The sequence below is a fragment of the Cervus canadensis genome, chromosome 18 (assembly GCF_019320065.1).
Source record: "Cervus canadensis isolate Bull #8, Minnesota chromosome 18, ASM1932006v1, whole genome shotgun sequence".
NCBI classification, from domain to species: Eukaryota; Metazoa; Chordata; class Mammalia; order Artiodactyla; family Cervidae; genus Cervus; species Cervus canadensis.
The window spans coordinates 42240937-42258542 of NC_057403.1; the positions used below are offsets into that span (position 1 = coordinate 42240937).

The window sequence follows — 17606 nt, forward strand, 5'->3', positions numbered from 1 at the left end:
CAAAAATTATCTGAAGAAAAGTTTCTATCGCTATGGAACAAAAGCTGGAAAATCCCCAAATTGCCTTAATGTTAAAGGTCTTTCCCAGCGTGTCAGTGTGGGTTCCTGGGGAGATTCAGATGGCGCCCTCCCCTGCTCTGAGCTCAGGCCAGGGGCTTGGTCGGTGGATCTGTTACCCTGTGTCTGAGCATCTGCTGGGTGCCCCGCCTGGGAGACACGGGTCCTCCCCGCCCCTCCCGGTGTGGCCTCTGCTGAACAAACACTGACCCCTGCTGTCTCCATCAGTTCCTCCTTCCTTCCAGCCTGGTCTTGGGGCCAGAAAACTGTGGTCCATTCCCAGGTCCGCTGGGGCAAGAATAGGCAGCCAGCGCTTCCAAGGGGTGGAGGAGGTGCTAGGAAGTCGCTTCCATACCCGGTGCTGGCACAGGGCAGAGCCAGGGCAGGAAGCCTGGAGCTCTCAGGCCCACCTGGCTGCCGACTTGTCCAAGCTTCCCAGCCCAGGCCCGGGTGTGGGGAGGAAGGAGGAATCAAGGGAGTCCGTAGATGGGGCAGCCCTGGGGGCAGACCCAGGCCTCTCTGGGCCTCAGTCTCTCCAGCTGTTAGGTGGGACTATCAATCCCCGCTCTCTGACTTCACCCATTTATTCATTTATTGATATGGATACTGAGCACAAGCACCGCAGTGCATCCTGGGATGAGCATCAGTGCCGGGGCCCTGGCCGCACAGAGCTCATAGACTCACAGGGATTGGGAAGTTCATGGAAATGTGGTGCTGACAAGCTGTGGACACGGCCAGACCAGACTATGAGAAGCACCTGCGGCTGGGTTACTGTTTACACCTTCTTTGCTGGGGACGACCTGGAGAATAAGGTGAGGCAAAGCCAGCTGGGAGCCGGAGTGTGGGCTGCAGGACCAGGTAGATTCTGCACTTCCTGGGCAACTTCTCCCTAATCCTCCCATCCTAGAGCTGCCCAAAGATGTCCTTGGATGCTTATTCCAATGAGATGACCTCAGTCCTCTGCGGTGAAGACAGCCCAGTTACCTCTGGGGTGATCACATCCAGAGAAAGAGGAGGTGCCTGGGCCAGTGACAAGGTGACTAAGATTATACGATCATGAATGTACACTTGCCTACCTGTATATTTGTGTGTAGATACATGTGCATATGTGTGTGTGTGTGTGTGAGGATAAGTGAGCTACATGTACATATGAGTGTGTGTGTGTGAGGATAAGTGAGCTACATGTACATATGAGTGTGTGTGTGTGTGAGGATAAGTGAGCTACATGTACATATGAGTGTGTGTATGTGTGTGTGTGAGGATAAGTGAGCTACATGTACATATGAGTGTGTGTATGTGTGTGTGTAAGAATAAGTGAGCTACATGTACATATGAGTGTGTGTAAGTGTCTGTGTGAGGATAAGTGAGCTGCATGTTCATATGAGTGTGTGTATGTGTGTGTGTGTGTGTGTGAGGATAAGTGGGCACGGTTGTGTGGATCTCTCAAGCATGTGTGGGTGTAAGTGAATGCGTGTGTCTGTGTACACGTGGCTGTGTGCATGGCATTGTGGCCTGCGCTTGCCTTTGTGTTCCTGTGTGCACGCACAGCCTCAGTCTTGCATGCATGGCTGCATGAGTTCACGTTTGTGTTTCCGGACCTGCGGGGAGATGGCGTGTGTCTGTGTGCGTCTGTGAGGGCATATGTGCTGTATACTGGGGGAGCCTGCACGTGTGTTTGTGCGTGCATGGTGGGCACAGGGCTGCCAGGATCCAGACCTGCTCTCCCTTCCCCAGGAACCTTGTCTGAGGAGGGGGCTGCTACCCCTGCTGCCAAAGGCTGAGAGCCCAGGGAAGCACACCCCAGCCTTCTTCTGGGGACCGAGGTGACGGGGGTGTGACACCGGAGCCTCCCCAGGTAAGAGCAACACCCCCGCGGGGCAGGGCCAGGCGGGGCACGGTCGGCCAAACACTGACAAGCTCCCTTCATGTGGTGGCTTGGGCCTATTTCTGTCTTGTTTGGCTCATCCTGGCCGGGTGTTCCCGCCCAATAATGCCCCGTTTCTCCACCCAGCTATTTCGGCCGAGGAATGTGCTGTCTGTGTCTCAAGCAGAAAACCAAAAACCCCCATTATGGTTAGCTGTCCTGCGGCTCCGAGCAGCCACTCACTTATTTAGGTTTCTCCTGGTCTATATTTGTCGACGGATGACATGTTGAACTTGGAAAGCACGGCGTGGGGGTGGGGGACCCGGGCCTCTTTAGGCAGGGAGGCGGGGTTATCCTCGGCCCTCCCCAGGGGTCGGGGCAGTGTTTGACTTCTCCGCTAGGGGGCGCTGGCCTTTTTGCTCTCCTCTCCCCACCCTGAGTCGCCCGGCGACGACTGTGCATGGGCCCCCAGACCTTTGGATTCAGCATGAGGTCCAGGCTAGCTCCCTGTTCCCCCTGCTGGCCTCAGCTGCAAGGTTGCCCCCACCCACCCCAACCCCAAGCCCACCCCGCTCCACCCCCACAGCATTTTCCCCAGCCCGGCGTCATAGGGATGGGTAAGGTATGGAATCTAGAATGAAACTGTCTGGTATAAGCCTTGGCTCAGCCATCTCCTAGCTGGGTGACTCAACCAGTTACTTATCTTCTTCCTGTTGTCATCCTTTCATCCCTGAAGCAGGAGTAATACTCTATTTCGCTGGTTTAAGACTCAAATTTTCACACTCTGTTGATGGCCACACAATCAATGAAGCATGGCGTTATTTAATTGGCCACATTTTTTTCTATGTCTTCATGATAAATACACAGAATAATGACGTGGTTTATAATCAAAGGCGTTTAGCGTGCTATGAAATATGCTAGTATGAATACTAGTGCTATTACAGGTGGTACATTTAAATTAAGATAACATAAGGAGGTTTTAATAAAGGAGTACAACATGTGGGCAGGATATAGGGGAACCACAGGCCATAGTGAGATACCTGAGACTAGCAAGAGAAGGGTTGTTATGATCTCAGACTTCAAGACAGATGTTGGGAAGTGCATCTTAGAGCCATGAAGGAGACAATTGGTACAGATAACCATTGAGAGCAGTGACCTTCGTGTGGGGTGGGTGGTGAGGGTTGGGGGGCACACAGCCAGGTTGAGGCAGGCTACTGGCTCTACTATCTGTGTGATTTAGGGTAACTTATTTATTCATGTTTTAGTTTATGTGCTCAGTCAGTCGTGTCCAACTCTTAATGACCCCATGGACTGTAGCCCACCAGGCTCCTCTGTCTATGGGATTTTCCAGGCAAGAGTACTGGAGTAGGTTGCCATTCTCTTCTCCAGGGGATCTTCCCAGCCCAGAGATTGAACTCAGGTCTCCTGCATTGCAGGCAGATTCTTCATCATTTGAGCTACCAGGATTGTTGCCCAGGCTTAAATAAGGAAAGACAAATTGAGTGTTTAGAACTTCTCAGTTCTAAAGTGAAGTTGCTCAGTAAAGTGAAGTTGCTCAGCTGTGTCTGACTCTTTGCGACCCCATGGACTGTAGCCTACCAGGCTCCTCTGTCCATGGAATTCTCCAGGCAAGAAAATTGGAGTGGGTTGCCATGCCTTCCTCCAGGGGATCTTCCTGACCTAGGGATTGAACCCAGGTTTCTCGCATTGCCAGTGGATTCTTTACCATCTGAGCCACCAGGGAAGCCCAAGAATACTGCAGTGGGGATCCTATCCCTTCTCCAGGGGAACTTCCCGACCCAGGAATTAAACCAGGATCTCCTGCATTGCAGGTGGATTCTTTACCAGCTGAGCTACCCGAGGAGCCCAAATCAGCTATGTGTATACATATATCCTCTCCCTCTTGAATCTCCCTCCAACCCCCACATCCAGCCCCTCTAGATCATCACAGAGCACCGAGGTGAGCTCCCTGTGCTATATAGTAGCTTCCAATTAGCTGTTTTACACATGGTTGTATATATATGTATATTTGTTCATTGGGAGTTTTTTTGTTTTTCTGCTTAAGTTAGCTCAAGTTGGTTTCTGTCGCTTGCCGCTAGAAAACCTTAATGCTACAGTGACGCAGCAGTGATGTAGGACTGAGTCAGGGTCCTCCCCAGCAGACACTAGTGATGCACAGTCTCTGCTTACTGCTGAGGGCCAGCCCCCGCCGTATCCCTCCCCACCCCTCCCAGCCCCCATAGGACCAGAGCACAGAAGACAAGCTTCCATGGAGACGCTCTGATTGACATGGGAGTAGAGGGTCAAGAGCCTTGATCCTCTCATTTTTCCCCTTCTTCAACCCCCAGCACCTCAGTCCTAGAATCTTCTAGAACACTGGCTCCCCTACAGTCATGTCCACAGTCCACTTTGGGCAAACCGAAGCCCCCAGACCCTCTGTCTCATCCTATCTGACGGGCAGAAGGAAAAAGGAGGCCCTGAGGACATGAAAGGGCCCCCGGGGTAGCACTGCAGAAGCTCACAGATACATTCTGCGAGAGAAATAAGGGCACAGGGGTGATTCAGAGCCAAACAGCAACACCTACATGTTTCAGAGTCTGGTAGTTATTGGAAAATCATGGGTCCCACACTCACTGGTGCAAATATGCCTCCCTGCACGCTGTGGGGTTAACCAACCACCCGCCACAAGCTACAGTGATGACGAGGGAACCAAACCAACAGTTACTCATAATTAAATGTAAGAATAGCAGCCACTGCAAACCAGGGCCAGCCCGAGGCAGCCCTGCCGGGGCCCGAGCATCTCGCGTGTGAGATCCCGGCCTGTGGGAACATGTGGTAGCATTCTGTGATGCCGCCAAGCCTTGCACGGCAGCCCATCTTCTTTGCCAAATGCTGAATCAAGTCTTCAGGAAGCTCTCCTAACCTGCTAATTTTCGGTTATAAATATCAAGTTTTGGTAACCCTTATTGACTCACTGGATCTGTGAGTGAGTGGCTATTTATTTGTAGGATTGTGTATCCTTTGCTGGAGGAAGGCTCTTCCTTTGGAAAGTCATTCAGTCTAGATCTTGAAGTGGGAAGGAAAATAGCCTGAAATAGTCTCATAAAAGTTGAAAGACCTGGGTTCAAGATCTGGTCATATACCATCTGAGCCTCCAAGTCTCACGAGAAATCACTACGGGAAGTTGTACCAGCTGCTGCTCTGGCTGCCCTGGGCAAATACCTCAGAGCTGGCATATAAGGAGCTTTGCATCCCACTGGAGTGGGGATTTCATCAGACAGGCAGCAGGGCTGGGAGATCCAATAGCTTGGAGGAAATTGTGGAGAACCTGGTTCCTTTGTCTCTCCATTCTGTCTTCCTTGGCATGGCTCCTCCGTGAGTTATTCTGAGAAGCAAATGCACAAGGATGTGATTAGGGAACCACCAGCTGACCCTGAGTGAGGAGAGAGGGCAGTGAGGTTGGGTGGGAGTGTCCTGGACCTCCAGGCAGGCCTGCAGAAGGGTCAGTAAAGCTGTTGGGGAGTTTAAGAGCCACAGTCCCCAGGTCACCATTAGAGGAGTCCCATGTCTCTCTGGATCTAGCTTGGCTTAGTAGCCCTGTCACATCCATTCATTGGCTGGGAGCAGCCTGTGGGGGGAGTGGCCTGGGTATAAAGATGGAGATGGATCTTGGAGCTCAGCAGTTGCTGCCCTTGGACCATTATGGTCCCTGTGGTTAGAGGTCGGCCGGGGAAAGCCTCCACTGAGCTTTGGAGTGATGCTGCTTCCCCCCAAACCCAGGGTCTTCTTGATGGCCTCGGTGGATGCTGTTCCTGCTGGGACCTTTTGTGGAAGTGAGTCCTCTGATGGCTCTTCCCACCTCTCATGAGATCTACTTCAGCACACCCACCTCCCTCAGCCTGCATCTCTCCCTCCGCCTCCTGCCTGGGGCATCTCAGACATTTCCAGTGGGACTCTTGTGAAGATCAAATTGAATAATAACTTTAATTTTTAAAAATTAATTTTGGCTGTGTCACACGGCATGTGGAATCTTAGCTCCCTGACCAGGGATCGAACCTGAACCCCTTGCATTGGAAGGTGAAGTCTTAGCCACTTTAAGACTTTAACTTAATCTAGAAAATAACAATGAGATCCTAAGATGAAATACTCTAGAAAATAACCCAGTTAACACAAAAATAATTTTGAAAGATTTCTCAACTGAGACACTGTTTCCTCTAGGCTTCTAGTAACCACCCTAGTAGTGAGTTTGTCCCGTTTTCTGGGATCCTTGGTGGCACAGTGGTAAAGAATCCACCTGCCAAAGCAGGAGACGCAGGTTTGATCCCTGAGTCGGGAAGATCCCCTGGAGAAGGAAATGGCAACATGCTCCAGTATTCTTGCCTGGAGAATCCCACGGACGGGGAGGAGCTTGGTGGTCTAGAGTCCATGGGGTTGCAAAAACTTGGACACAACTGAGCGACTCAGCACACACATTGCGGTCCTTGCTGGGGTGTGAAGCCCTCAGGCCCTGAGAAAGTGCCCTCGATCAATGAATTCTTGTTTATCTAGTTTTATACTCCAGCCATGTTGAACAAGATGACTTAAGCCCAACCCTAGGAGCATGCCCAAGGGTGCTGCCTGAGCCACAACACAGTGCTAATTCTTGCATTCTTTAACCACATAACCCCTTCCTGTCATCTCAGGCTTGGCACTAATGTGGGATTTCACCCTGGTGGTCAGCTCCCAGGGGAAGCGTTTATTGCCTGGTTGGGGAGACCCTTCGTGGCATCTCCTAGCACAGAAGAGGTGCCAGCTCTTTTTAGGGAAGGGCAGGTCACCTCCGCAAACATTGAGGGCCCAAGGGAGTTGTAGAATCCACATTCTCCAGGACATCCACCCGGGGGCTCCCATTCCATACTTCAGGGTCCCAGGTTGTCCCAACTAGGGTGCTGACCTTTGCATCACTGAACTGCATTGACGCTGCGTTGGACATCCGTGGAGTCATGCAGTTCTTACAACTGAGCCCTCCACCTCTGCTCAGCTGTGTCCACCCTTCCCGGACAGGTGATAAAGGACTCTCTCTGAGCTACCACCAAAGCCCTCTGGTCCTCACACTTGCTATTAACTGCCTGGGAATTACTGTCAGTCTCGTATTATCTACCCATAAACTGCAGGGGTCGACACAACTTAGCATCAGCCAGCCAGCTCCGCTGTCTTTGTGGGTGTCGCTCAGCTCATATATTTCAAATACCTGCACCATCATTCCGGCCTCAGCATCCACCTCCACTAGTATGTTTCCCAGGTCGTCCCAGTAAAATCTTTGACAATTGAGCTGGCACATTGTGCAGAGGATTATCCTGCTCCACCTACCAACCAGGACATCACCCTCTTCTCTCACCAGGTGCTGGGAGAGTCAGTCCTGCACCCTCATCTTACCACCTGTTGTCTCAGGCCACTCCTGGTACCCCAGGGGTTGGAGTCTGAAAAAAAGATGCCAGAGGAAGAGAGAGGGGAGGAAAGTTGGAGAGAAGTCATAGACAGTGATGCAGTCTCAGTGTGGTTTATCAGGGGCTGAGAGCAGCCGGTGGGAAGCAGGACTTTGGCACAAAGGTGGTGATGGATTTCAGAGCAGACAGGACATACACCCACCTCTAAAGCAACAAGAATCCCATGGAATGCCATGTGTTGAATGGCTCAAATCAGCCAGAGTTTCTTCCTGGAGCCAGAAATGCAATGGAGGGATCCTGAATAACACCCGCACTGTCAGGAGGAAGGAAAAGGCAGGAGGGCTAGGAAGGTCACCAACCATGTCCACTACAGAAGCTGCCTTAGAAAGAACAAGACCCCATCTTCTTGCAGATGAAGGAGGCAGGGGTCTAGAGTGGAGAGGAGAGAGGTACGCTCATAACTGGGCACAGACAGGACTGGGAGCTGTGTCGGCTCCTTCCCAACGTGGTTTCACACCACTTCTTCCTGGCAGCCTTGCAGTGCCCAAGGCTGCATCAGGTCAGGAGATCTGGGCCTTGCTTCTTACTGAGCTGGCCTGGTACAAACCTGCCCTTTTCAGGATTATCAGCTGTTTGGGTTTCTTGAGCATAATCTGGGGCATGGCCACTTCTCCCTGGAACACTGGATCAGTACCAGGGGTGGGAGGCGGGTACTCACAGTCAGCTCTCCTGAGATATTTTTAGAGCAATTAAATGCAGCAATAACTCCTCACTTTCTCTTAAGGCTCATTTCCTATTTCTCTATTAAAGGGAATAAAAGCCCATCCTGGAAGGATGCCCGACACCCTCTTTGGGGAAGGAGGTGGGACCGGATGCCAGGCAGTGCTGGTCAAGGTCAGATGGAGTTTGCCTGTGAATCCCCCAGGAGGCTTGTTTGATGAGTAGCCACCTCCACCTCAGCAGGCTCTTCTGAAGTGATGTCCAAGTTCCTTCCACTATGACCTGGGCACCAGGGATGGTTCAACAACGGGGGCCGACCTTCCTGGTATGGCTCAGGGGGCTGTCTTAGCTCCATCTTAAATGTACCATCTAAATTATCCTCAGGCTTCCCAGGTGGTACAGTGGTAAAGAATCTACCTGTCAACGCAGGAGACACAAGAGATGCGGATTCGATCCCTGGGTCAGGAAGATCCCCTGGAGTAGGAACTGGCAACCCACTCCAGTATTCTTGCCTGGAAAATTCCATTGTCAAGGAAACCTGGTGGGCTACAGTCTGTGGGGTCGCAGAGTCGGACACAGCTGAGCATGCACACACACGCATCATCTTTGCCTTCCTGCAGCCTGCCAGAAAGTCTGTATTTTGACATTTTCTCTTGTTGGATAGCAGAGGGTTAATTCCATCGTTAGGCATTTGCTCTTGGGGGTTGTCGCTCTGCAAGCCACCTACTTTGAAAGAGAAGTACTCTTAGAAAGAAGATCTAACATCAATGTGACTTAGTTGGGAAAGAGTGTTGAACCCCGGGCTTGGAGGCTTACACTTGAAACCTGCTTCTGCCATTTAAGAGGTGAGCAATCTTGAACAAATCATTTCTCCTCTATGAGTCTCAGTTCCCTCACATATCTACTCTGAATACTTATCTTCATAGGCCCTCTCTTCTGGGGCTCTTGTGAAGATCAAATTGAATAATAATTTTAATTTAAAAAAAATAAATTTTGACTGCGGCATCACATGGCATGTGGAATCTTAACTCCCGAACCAGGGATCGAACCTGAACCCCCTGCATTGGAAGGCAAAGTCTTAACCACTTTAAGGCTTTAAATTAATCTAGAAAATAACAATGAGATCCTAAGATGAAATACTCTAGAAAATAACCTGGTTAACACAAAAATAATTTTGAAAGATTTCTCAAAAATAATAAAATCTAAATAAAGCAATCTAGAAAATCATCTAGAAACTAAAGAAATGAGATAATTTGTTGTGAATGTCTGCAAAAGATAATTTAAAAAGTGTTACTAGGAAAATGAAAAGGAGGGCATCTAGATTTGCCTGAATCTTGTTTGATGAGTCAAATCCATTGATCAAGCCCTCAGATGCTGTGTTAATATCACATTGCTATGGAAGTAAAGTGAAAGTCACTCAGTCATGTCCAACTCTTTGCGACCCCATGGACTAAAGAGTCCATGGAATTCTCTAGGTCAGAATACTGGAATGGGTAGCCATTCCCTTCTCCAGAGGACCTTCCCAACCCAGGGATCGAACCCAGGTCTCCCGCATTGCAGGCGAATTCTTTACCAGATGAGCCACTAGGGAAACCCATGGAAGTAAAGGGTTCCCCTTGATTTCCATAGTTATCTCCTGGTGGATCAGTTTTGAAGGTGTGTGATTCATCACTGATCCCTGAACACACTTCAGAGGCTCTGCTAGATGCCAGCTCTTGGCAGGCAAAGCCTGCATTTTCCTAACAAGGAACACCCAGCTCAGCGGCCCTCAATGTGGGAGATATAAGATCCTGGCTGATGAGTCATAGAGACCCCCAGCCGTGGCCAGGAACATGCCAAGGAAAATCTCCCCACACCGTTAATGGAATGCTTACCCCCAAGCCAGAGCCTTGCCCCTGGAGGGGTGTGTTTTAAATTTTCCTCTCTTCAGATTCCATGTGTCCCCCTCTGTCACCCCATACTGACTCTTCTGAGTCACAAGCATTTATAGCTTTTGACTACTCAAGTCTATATTAATTAAAGAGCAGACTCGAGATAGGAGAGCCAAGTGTCTTATTTCATAACGTAGATAATGTTAGAGATTTTAATTTACAAGGAGAGCGGAGACCGGGGTCTGTCTGCTGCAGAAAGAGCTGCAGAAAGCTTCTTAGTTTCTGAATCTGATATCTCGAGACTCTCTGAGTTACCATAAATTCTGATAAAAATGTCTTCCCAGCGGCAAAAGATAATTTTTATAAGCTTTTGGAAGGGGACTAATAAAGCAGTAATCTACCGTCTTCCATTATTTAAAGACCTGGCTTGAGGGATGTGATTTGTAAGGGTTTTTATATATAAATATATAGACATATATTAATTATATGTCTCAATCCATCACCCTCTCTGGAAAGGAACTGTGGCAGAGAGCTTTGGTTTTCCCAGGTCTGGCCTCTTGCCTCGGCTGGAGCTGGAAAGATCTGTCTCTGAGACCTAGCCCTGCCGATCTCCACGCCTCCAGGAGAAGTGATCAAAGGTGATGGTGCAAACCATCTGCATCCCTCCCCTGGACCCATGTGATAACCTTAGGGTTACAATTCATGTCTGACAAACATGATTCCACTGTGACAAGGCCCAGTGGCGATGAGGGCGGCTTAGTCATCATCTGACAACAGACACATGTTGGGGACCTTCCCATCTGCCCCTTGCCCGAGTATTCTAGCTCCGGGGTTATCATGCAGACACCAGCCTGAGCATCCAATAACAACCGGCTTAAGCTCAGAGCCAGGGAATGCAGTCCTTGCATCTGACTCCAGGAGACCAGGACCCCTACTGGATGAGGCAAAGCAGAATATTGAGGCTGTAGGATTTGTGTGGCTTATTCTGTGAGAACCTTCCATGCCCCCATAAAGGGCTTGTGATGCTACAGGTTCAATCAATATATGGTCCAAGTCCCTGCCCATCAGTCTCTCTGACTCAGTCAAGCCAAGGTGCCTTGGGATGGTGACAAAGAGCTGAGTGAAGATGTTCCTTAAAGGGACAGAAGTTATTCTGTATCTGCCGTTTCCCCCGTGTCCTCTTATACTCTGAGCGCAGAAGGGGACCCAACACGAGGAAGATACCAGTGAAAATGGTGGTGTTTCACCCCCAACCTCTTCTCCCTTCAACCTCATGGTCTATGACCCCCTCAGTGTGATGGGCAAGGAAGCAAATGCAGACTAGTGAGATCCAGGGGCAGAAGCAAGATTCAAATCCAGGTCCCACTGACCCCAGAGGTTGTGTGGTATTTGTATTTCAATACAAACATTGACATATAGATAAGGAGAATACATTTTTAAAACGAAAAGAGAAAGAGACTTCCCTGGTGGTCCCGTGGTTAAGACTCTGCTCTGCCAATGCAGGGGGCATGGGTTCGATCCCTGATTGGGGAACTAAGTTCCCACATGCCTGAGAGGGGTGACTAGAAGTGGTTTTTTTTTTTGTTTTTTTTTTTTTTAAAGGGGGGAAGGAGAGAGAGGAGGAAAGAGGAAGGGCTTGGCAAATTTGAATCAGCCACCTGGATTAGTTGCAGATTGCTGTGCTAAAAAGGAGGAGAGCGTCTATTTGGAGAAATAGCCCACACAAGTGAAGGGGAGGTGCAGAAGACCCTCAGAAACCTGCAAAAACTCTGCAAGAGACCCTGAATGACAGCTCGCTGGAGAGCCCAGGGCTGAAGCCAGGAAGATAGCAATAAAGACAAGGTCTGGCCATCATTTCCAAAGCCAGAGGTCTCCTCAGCTCCATGGGAGAGAAGCCCTCCCTGGATGCCTGTTGGCTTCCTCCCAGCTGTGGCTGGACCAAGAAATAGTTGCTCTCTGGCTGCACCAGGAGCCTGGACCAAGTTGCAGGGCTTGTTACTTTATCTGCAGTCCCTGCTCTGGGAGCCATGGTACAGCTTCAAGGCTTGGGTAGCGAGACCCTGGGGGGCATTATGATCCCTTGAGTAAGACAAGAGAGGGGAGACAAGGATTTTCCCATCGTGAAACCAGCAGCAACTGACTTCCTGGGATGTCCAGACCTCCTACTACAAAGCTCACACACTGGGGCCATGTGTGGCTGAGGTCACAGGCAACAGCTTTCTCCCTATTTGTGAAAGTCCAGATTTCTTAGAAGTCAGCAGCAGCCTCCCCAACCCTTGCTTTCTCCCTACCCCCTACCACCTTTCAAGAACTGCACCCTTTTTCAATGCCCTAAATTAAAATCTTCCCTCTGGGGAATACCCAGGATGATGCCCTGGCTGAACCCTGAGTGAAACAGGAGACCAAACTGTAACTGCCTGCTACCCAGAGGAACAGACACCTAATCCAGTTTTGTAAAACTAAGAGACCTTCTCATGCTTCTTTGCACATCTGAGTATACAGACTGGTAGTCATAGTCGCTACATGCTTTTGAAATAGTTGGGGCCCTCAGGAATGAGCTGTGTCTCCTACCCTGTTGCAGATCTCGACATTTACAAGGCACTTTCACAGCCACCACTGATGCCATCAACAAGCCTGCAAGGTGGCCACGATCTCCATCAGTGGATGGTTGTTGTTTAGTCACTAAATTGTGCCTTACTCTTTGAGACTCCATGGACTGTAGCCTGCCAGTCTCCTCTGTCCATGGGATTTGCCAGGCAAGAATACTGGAGTGGGTTGCCATTTCCTATTCCAGGGGATCTTCCTGACCCAGGGATTGAACCCATGCCTCCTACTTGGCAGGTGAATTCTTTACCACTGAACCACCAGGGAAGCCTATTTGTGACTTAGAAACATGGATCTCTGGGATAGGAGCAAATGGAAACAAGGTTTGGACCCTGCATTAGTCTGCTTGGGCTGCGAACAAATACCACAGACTGGGTACCTTAAACAACAGAGATTTATTTTCTCCTGGCTCTGGGGGCTGGAAGTCCCAGGTCAGGACTTGGCATGGATGGTTACTGGTGAGAGTTCTCTTTGTGGTGTGGGCTTCGCTGGTGGCTCAGACAGTAAAGAATCTGCCTGCACTGTAGGAAACGTGGGTTCAATCCAGGTTGGGAAGATCCCCTGGAGAAGGGAATGGCAACCCACTCCTGTATTCTTGCCTGGAGAATTCCGTGGACAGAGGAGCCTGGCGAGCTACAGTCCACGGGGTCACAAAGAGGTGGACATGACTGAGTGACTCACACTTTCACTTTCTCTTCTGGGTGTACAGATGGCATCTTCTCTCCTTGTCTTCAGGTGGCCCTGCCGCTGTGTGTGCATAGGGAGAGGGAATGAGCTCTCTGATGTCTCTTATTTTTTTTTTAAATTTTATTGGAGTATAGTTGTTTTATAGTGTTGTGTTAATTTCTTCTGTACAGCAAAGTGAATCAGCAACACATGTACGTATATAACCTCTTTTTTCGATTTCTTTCCCATTTAGATCACTACAGGGTACTGAGCAGGGCTCCCTGAGCTACCCAGTAGGTTCCCATTAGTTGTCTATTTTATACATAGTGTCAATAGTGTATACATGTCAATCTCCCAATTCACCCCACTGCCCCCCCCACTGATGTCCATACACTTGTTCTCTATGTCTGTGTCTGTATTTCTGTTTTGTAAATGTCATCTGTACCACATTCCTAGATTCCACACATATGCATTAATGTATGATGTTTGGTTATCTCTTTCTGACTTACTTCACTCTATATGACAGATGCGAGGTCCATCCACATCTCTACAGGTGACCCAGTTTCATTCCTTTTTATGGCTGAGTAATAGTCCATTGTATACATGTACCACATCTTCCTTACCCATTCCTCTACTGATGGATGTTTAGGTAGCTCCCACGTCCTGTCTGTTGCAAATAGTGCTTCAGGGAGCACTGGGGTGTTTGTGTCATTTTGGATTATGGTTTTCTCTGAGTATACGCTCAGTAGTGGGATTACTGGATCATATAGTAGTTCTATTTTGGTGTCTCTTCTTATAAGGTCTGTTCCTATAGATCAGGCCTCATCTTTAGGACTGTCTTTAACCTTAATTACTTCCTGAGAGGCTCTACTTCCAAAGACAACCATATTGTGGGGGAGAAGGTTTCAATATAGGAATTTGTGGGGACATAAACATTCAGTTCATAACCACACCTCTAGCTTGCTGTTCATAACATCACACTAGGAAACTGAATGCATTAGGGAGAGGCATCTGAGGAGGGTGAAAAGAGAAGGAAAAAAAAAAAAAGGATGGGGGTGAAGGTCTTTGCCTAATTTCAGCATAAATCAAAGTGTCACACTATTTTCCCAGCCTTGAAACAGATACTCCCCCTCCTCCCACCCCCAGCCAATGTATTGAATCTGGAAAGTCTGTCGACAGGCAAACTGCAGAGGCTTTTGCTTGGCCTACTTAATACCTTTTAGAAATTTGAATTTGTCCCTCATATTTAAAGCTTGGAAGACTTCCTATAAAAACCCGGGTTTCTGGCTTCTCTTGAAAAATCAGATTATTTCTCACTGGGACTGCCTGTCAACCTAGCAACCGTCAGCCTGAGTTCCAGCGTGACCTTCTCTGATGGAGCATCTGACCTATTCCCTCGCTCGGCCCCCAGTCCCCACCCCGGTCCCCTGGCCCCTGGTCGGGGCCAGGCCCCCCACCCCGGCCCCTCTGGGAACACACTGGCCCCGTGGGCCTGGGGGAGGTGGGGTGCCATGGAGCAGCTCACCCTCCCTGAGCTTCTTTGCAGAGGTGACGGCACAGCATGTGTCCTCTTTGATTCCAGGGCTGCTCGTTCAATGTCCAGCTGCTCCTCTCCCCCACGACAATATCGCATAATTCACATGAAAGCGGATTAATATACAGGCAGGAAATTCAGACATGCGATATGACTTCTAAGGGCCTTTTTATTTGTATGGGAAAAGGGAACATCCCAAAATATTCACTGCTCCTCCCCGCTGGGGTTTGAAGATCATCCTTCAAGACCTTGTCCCACTGACCACTTGGACGCTAACCAGAGAATCCTGAGGGCTGAGGGTGGGTGGCTTCCTGGGTACCCCATGCTGGCTGCCGGCAACACAAGTCTTCCATGTAAAGAGTCCGATCTTCACGTTTATTTATTATTAAAAACTCGGTCTCTAGCTCTGCATCCTTTACTATTTTTTGGCTCTTGCCTGAAGCCTCTCCCACCACCCAGCTCCTGTGATTATCTGTGTTTAAAAGTTTCCTCTCCTGACCCAAGAGGAAGCAGGCCTGTTATCCACCGTGCTGTCTAGCCCTGAAAAATGTGGGCTGAGGAAATGGTAATAGTTCCCCATCCTCCCACGCGGCTCCCTGCTCCTTAGCTGCGTGACCTCGGGCAAAGCAGTTTACCTCTCTGAGCTTCTGATCGACCTTGGGCAAAGCAGTTTACCTCTCTGAGCTTCTAATCGCTCTTCTCTTAAGTGTGTTTTGCCACACCTCAGGGAAAATCTACTGTGATCGCAGATGAGGAAAAATTTTTGAAAGATAGAAAACAATAAATAAAGCTTAGCCACAATGAATTTGTCAGGAGCCCTAAAAGAAGACACTTCCCTGGTGTCTCAGCTGGTAAAGAACTGTCTGCCAATGCAGGAGACCCAAGAGACACGGATTTGATCCCTGTGTCGGGAAGATCCCCTGGAGAAAGAAATGGCAACCCGCTCCAATATTCTTGCTTGAAAAATTCCATGGACAGAGAAGCCTGGTGGGCTATAGTCCATGGGATCACAAAGAATCGGACATGACTGAAGATGCATGCGTGTCTCCTAAAAGGAAACAGACGATAATTCCAAACAGGTAACAAAAGACAAGGTTAATGAAAGGATAAAGGAGTGGGATGGGTTGAGGATACTGACAAGGGACGGGACAGCCCCCTGGGGATGTATCTGTGAAGGTCTAAGCAAAGAAGTAACTCTCACGGAACCCAGGAGTGGGCTGAATTAAGAGGGCTGTCTGGGAGGAGCAGTGGCCTTCGGTATGGTGTGCAGACAACCCACGGTGACTGACAAGGGTGGGGAAGCTGGAGGAATAAATATCCCAGTGTGCTTCACCCCTCCCCCTCTAGTGTGCTGTTGGGACTTCCAGTGGCTAAACCCACCGAGAAGCAAGAGAGTGAGGGAGCTCCTTGGCCCTGTCTTAGACATCAATGTCTCAAGCCCCAGAGCAGGGTGGAGAAGAGTGGAGATTGGATCTGGAGGAGCAAACAGAAGATGTCTGGGACCACCTGGGAGTGAACAGTCGCTGTGTTTCTAAAGTGCTCCAGACATCATGGCAATGCTTTGGATCACCATCTCACTCTTCTCACCAGCCCAGGGAGGTGGGGACTCTATTGTCCCCATTTTACAGATGAGCAAACTGAGGCTTAGACAGGCAAAGTGACGCCCTCAGTTACTAAGTGGTAGACACAGGAATTGAAAATAAAAGCCTGGACTCCTTGAGAATGCTGCTGTGTCATCTCTTGGATAGAGAGCGAGAGAGACACTTATTGTATCATCATCCTAGATCATGGCACATATTGACACTTTCTGCTTTGTTCAGTATTCAGGGATCAGGTCCTGTCTTCAGGCTTCCCTGGTGGCTTAGATGGCAAAGAATCTGCCTGCAGTGCAGGAGACCTGGGTTTGATCCCTGGGTCAGGAAGAAACACTGGAGAAGGGAACAGCAACCCACTCCAGTATTCTCGCCTGGGAAATTCCGTGGACAGAGGAGCCTGGCAGGCAACAATCCATGGAGTCGCAAAGAGTCGGACACGACTGAGCGACTAACACTTCCACTTCCAGACCCTGTACTCAGCACCATGGAGATATGCTGTCCTGGCCGCAAGGGCACATAACGTGACCAGGAGCCTGGTGAAGGCAGGAAGCAGGGCCACCAGTGCAGGCACGCAGGGTGGATGGGATGGGCGATGCAGATGGAGAAGAACGTAAGGCTCAGGGGATAATGAGATCTGGGGAGCGAGGAGACAGTCATTCCTCTTGATGACCCCAGGGCTTCCCCAGGGTGGAGCCTCTTGTCAATAGATGGGGAAGTAAGTGGGAAGGTGGTGGAGACAAGGAAGGAGTTCATTTTTAGATGCCTGCAGAACATGCCACCAGACACGTCCAGCCAGCTGTTGGACAGTGTGGGGCTTTGAGCAGGTTATTTAGCTCCTATTTCCCAAGAAACCAAAGCAGCAGGGTTGCCTTCCCTTTTTTCCGTCATCCATGAATTCACAGAGAGGTCAGCAAGGCCCTAGGGAAGCTGAAGCCAAAATAAAGAAAGAGCTCTGGTCTCCAATCACTCAGGAGAAGCCATCTAGGTACCAGGCACTCCTGTCTGAGACTACTGTGTGAGTAAGCAAGATAACTTCTGTTGTGTGGAGACACTCATGTTTTAGGGTTTATTGGTTAACAGCAGATACAATTAACTCGCCAATGTATGAAGCTTCTCTGTGGCTCACATCCTCTCTAGAAAGACTCAGCAGGCTAGGAAGCTCAGAACTGCCTCCAGAGGGACCCCTGGCTTCTAAGAGTGGCTTCTGCAGACGACACAGAAGCACATCTTCCTCCAGGGAGCCGGCTTCAGCCAGGGTGAGGAGAGCCC

General features: G+C 49.6%; 1 long non-coding RNA gene across 1 annotated transcript in view; it reads left to right on the forward strand.

The window, feature by feature from the left end:
* Positions 1-391: 391 nt before the first annotated feature.
* LOC122421719 overlaps positions 392-17606 on the forward strand; it is a 53764-nt gene continuing 36549 nt past the window's right edge. Inside the window, exons 1-3 of the long non-coding RNA XR_006263572.1 lie at positions 392-869; positions 965-1093; positions 1792-1912. This is a non-coding gene — a long non-coding RNA (uncharacterized LOC122421719). The remainder of the gene's footprint in view (positions 870-964; positions 1094-1791; positions 1913-17606) is intronic.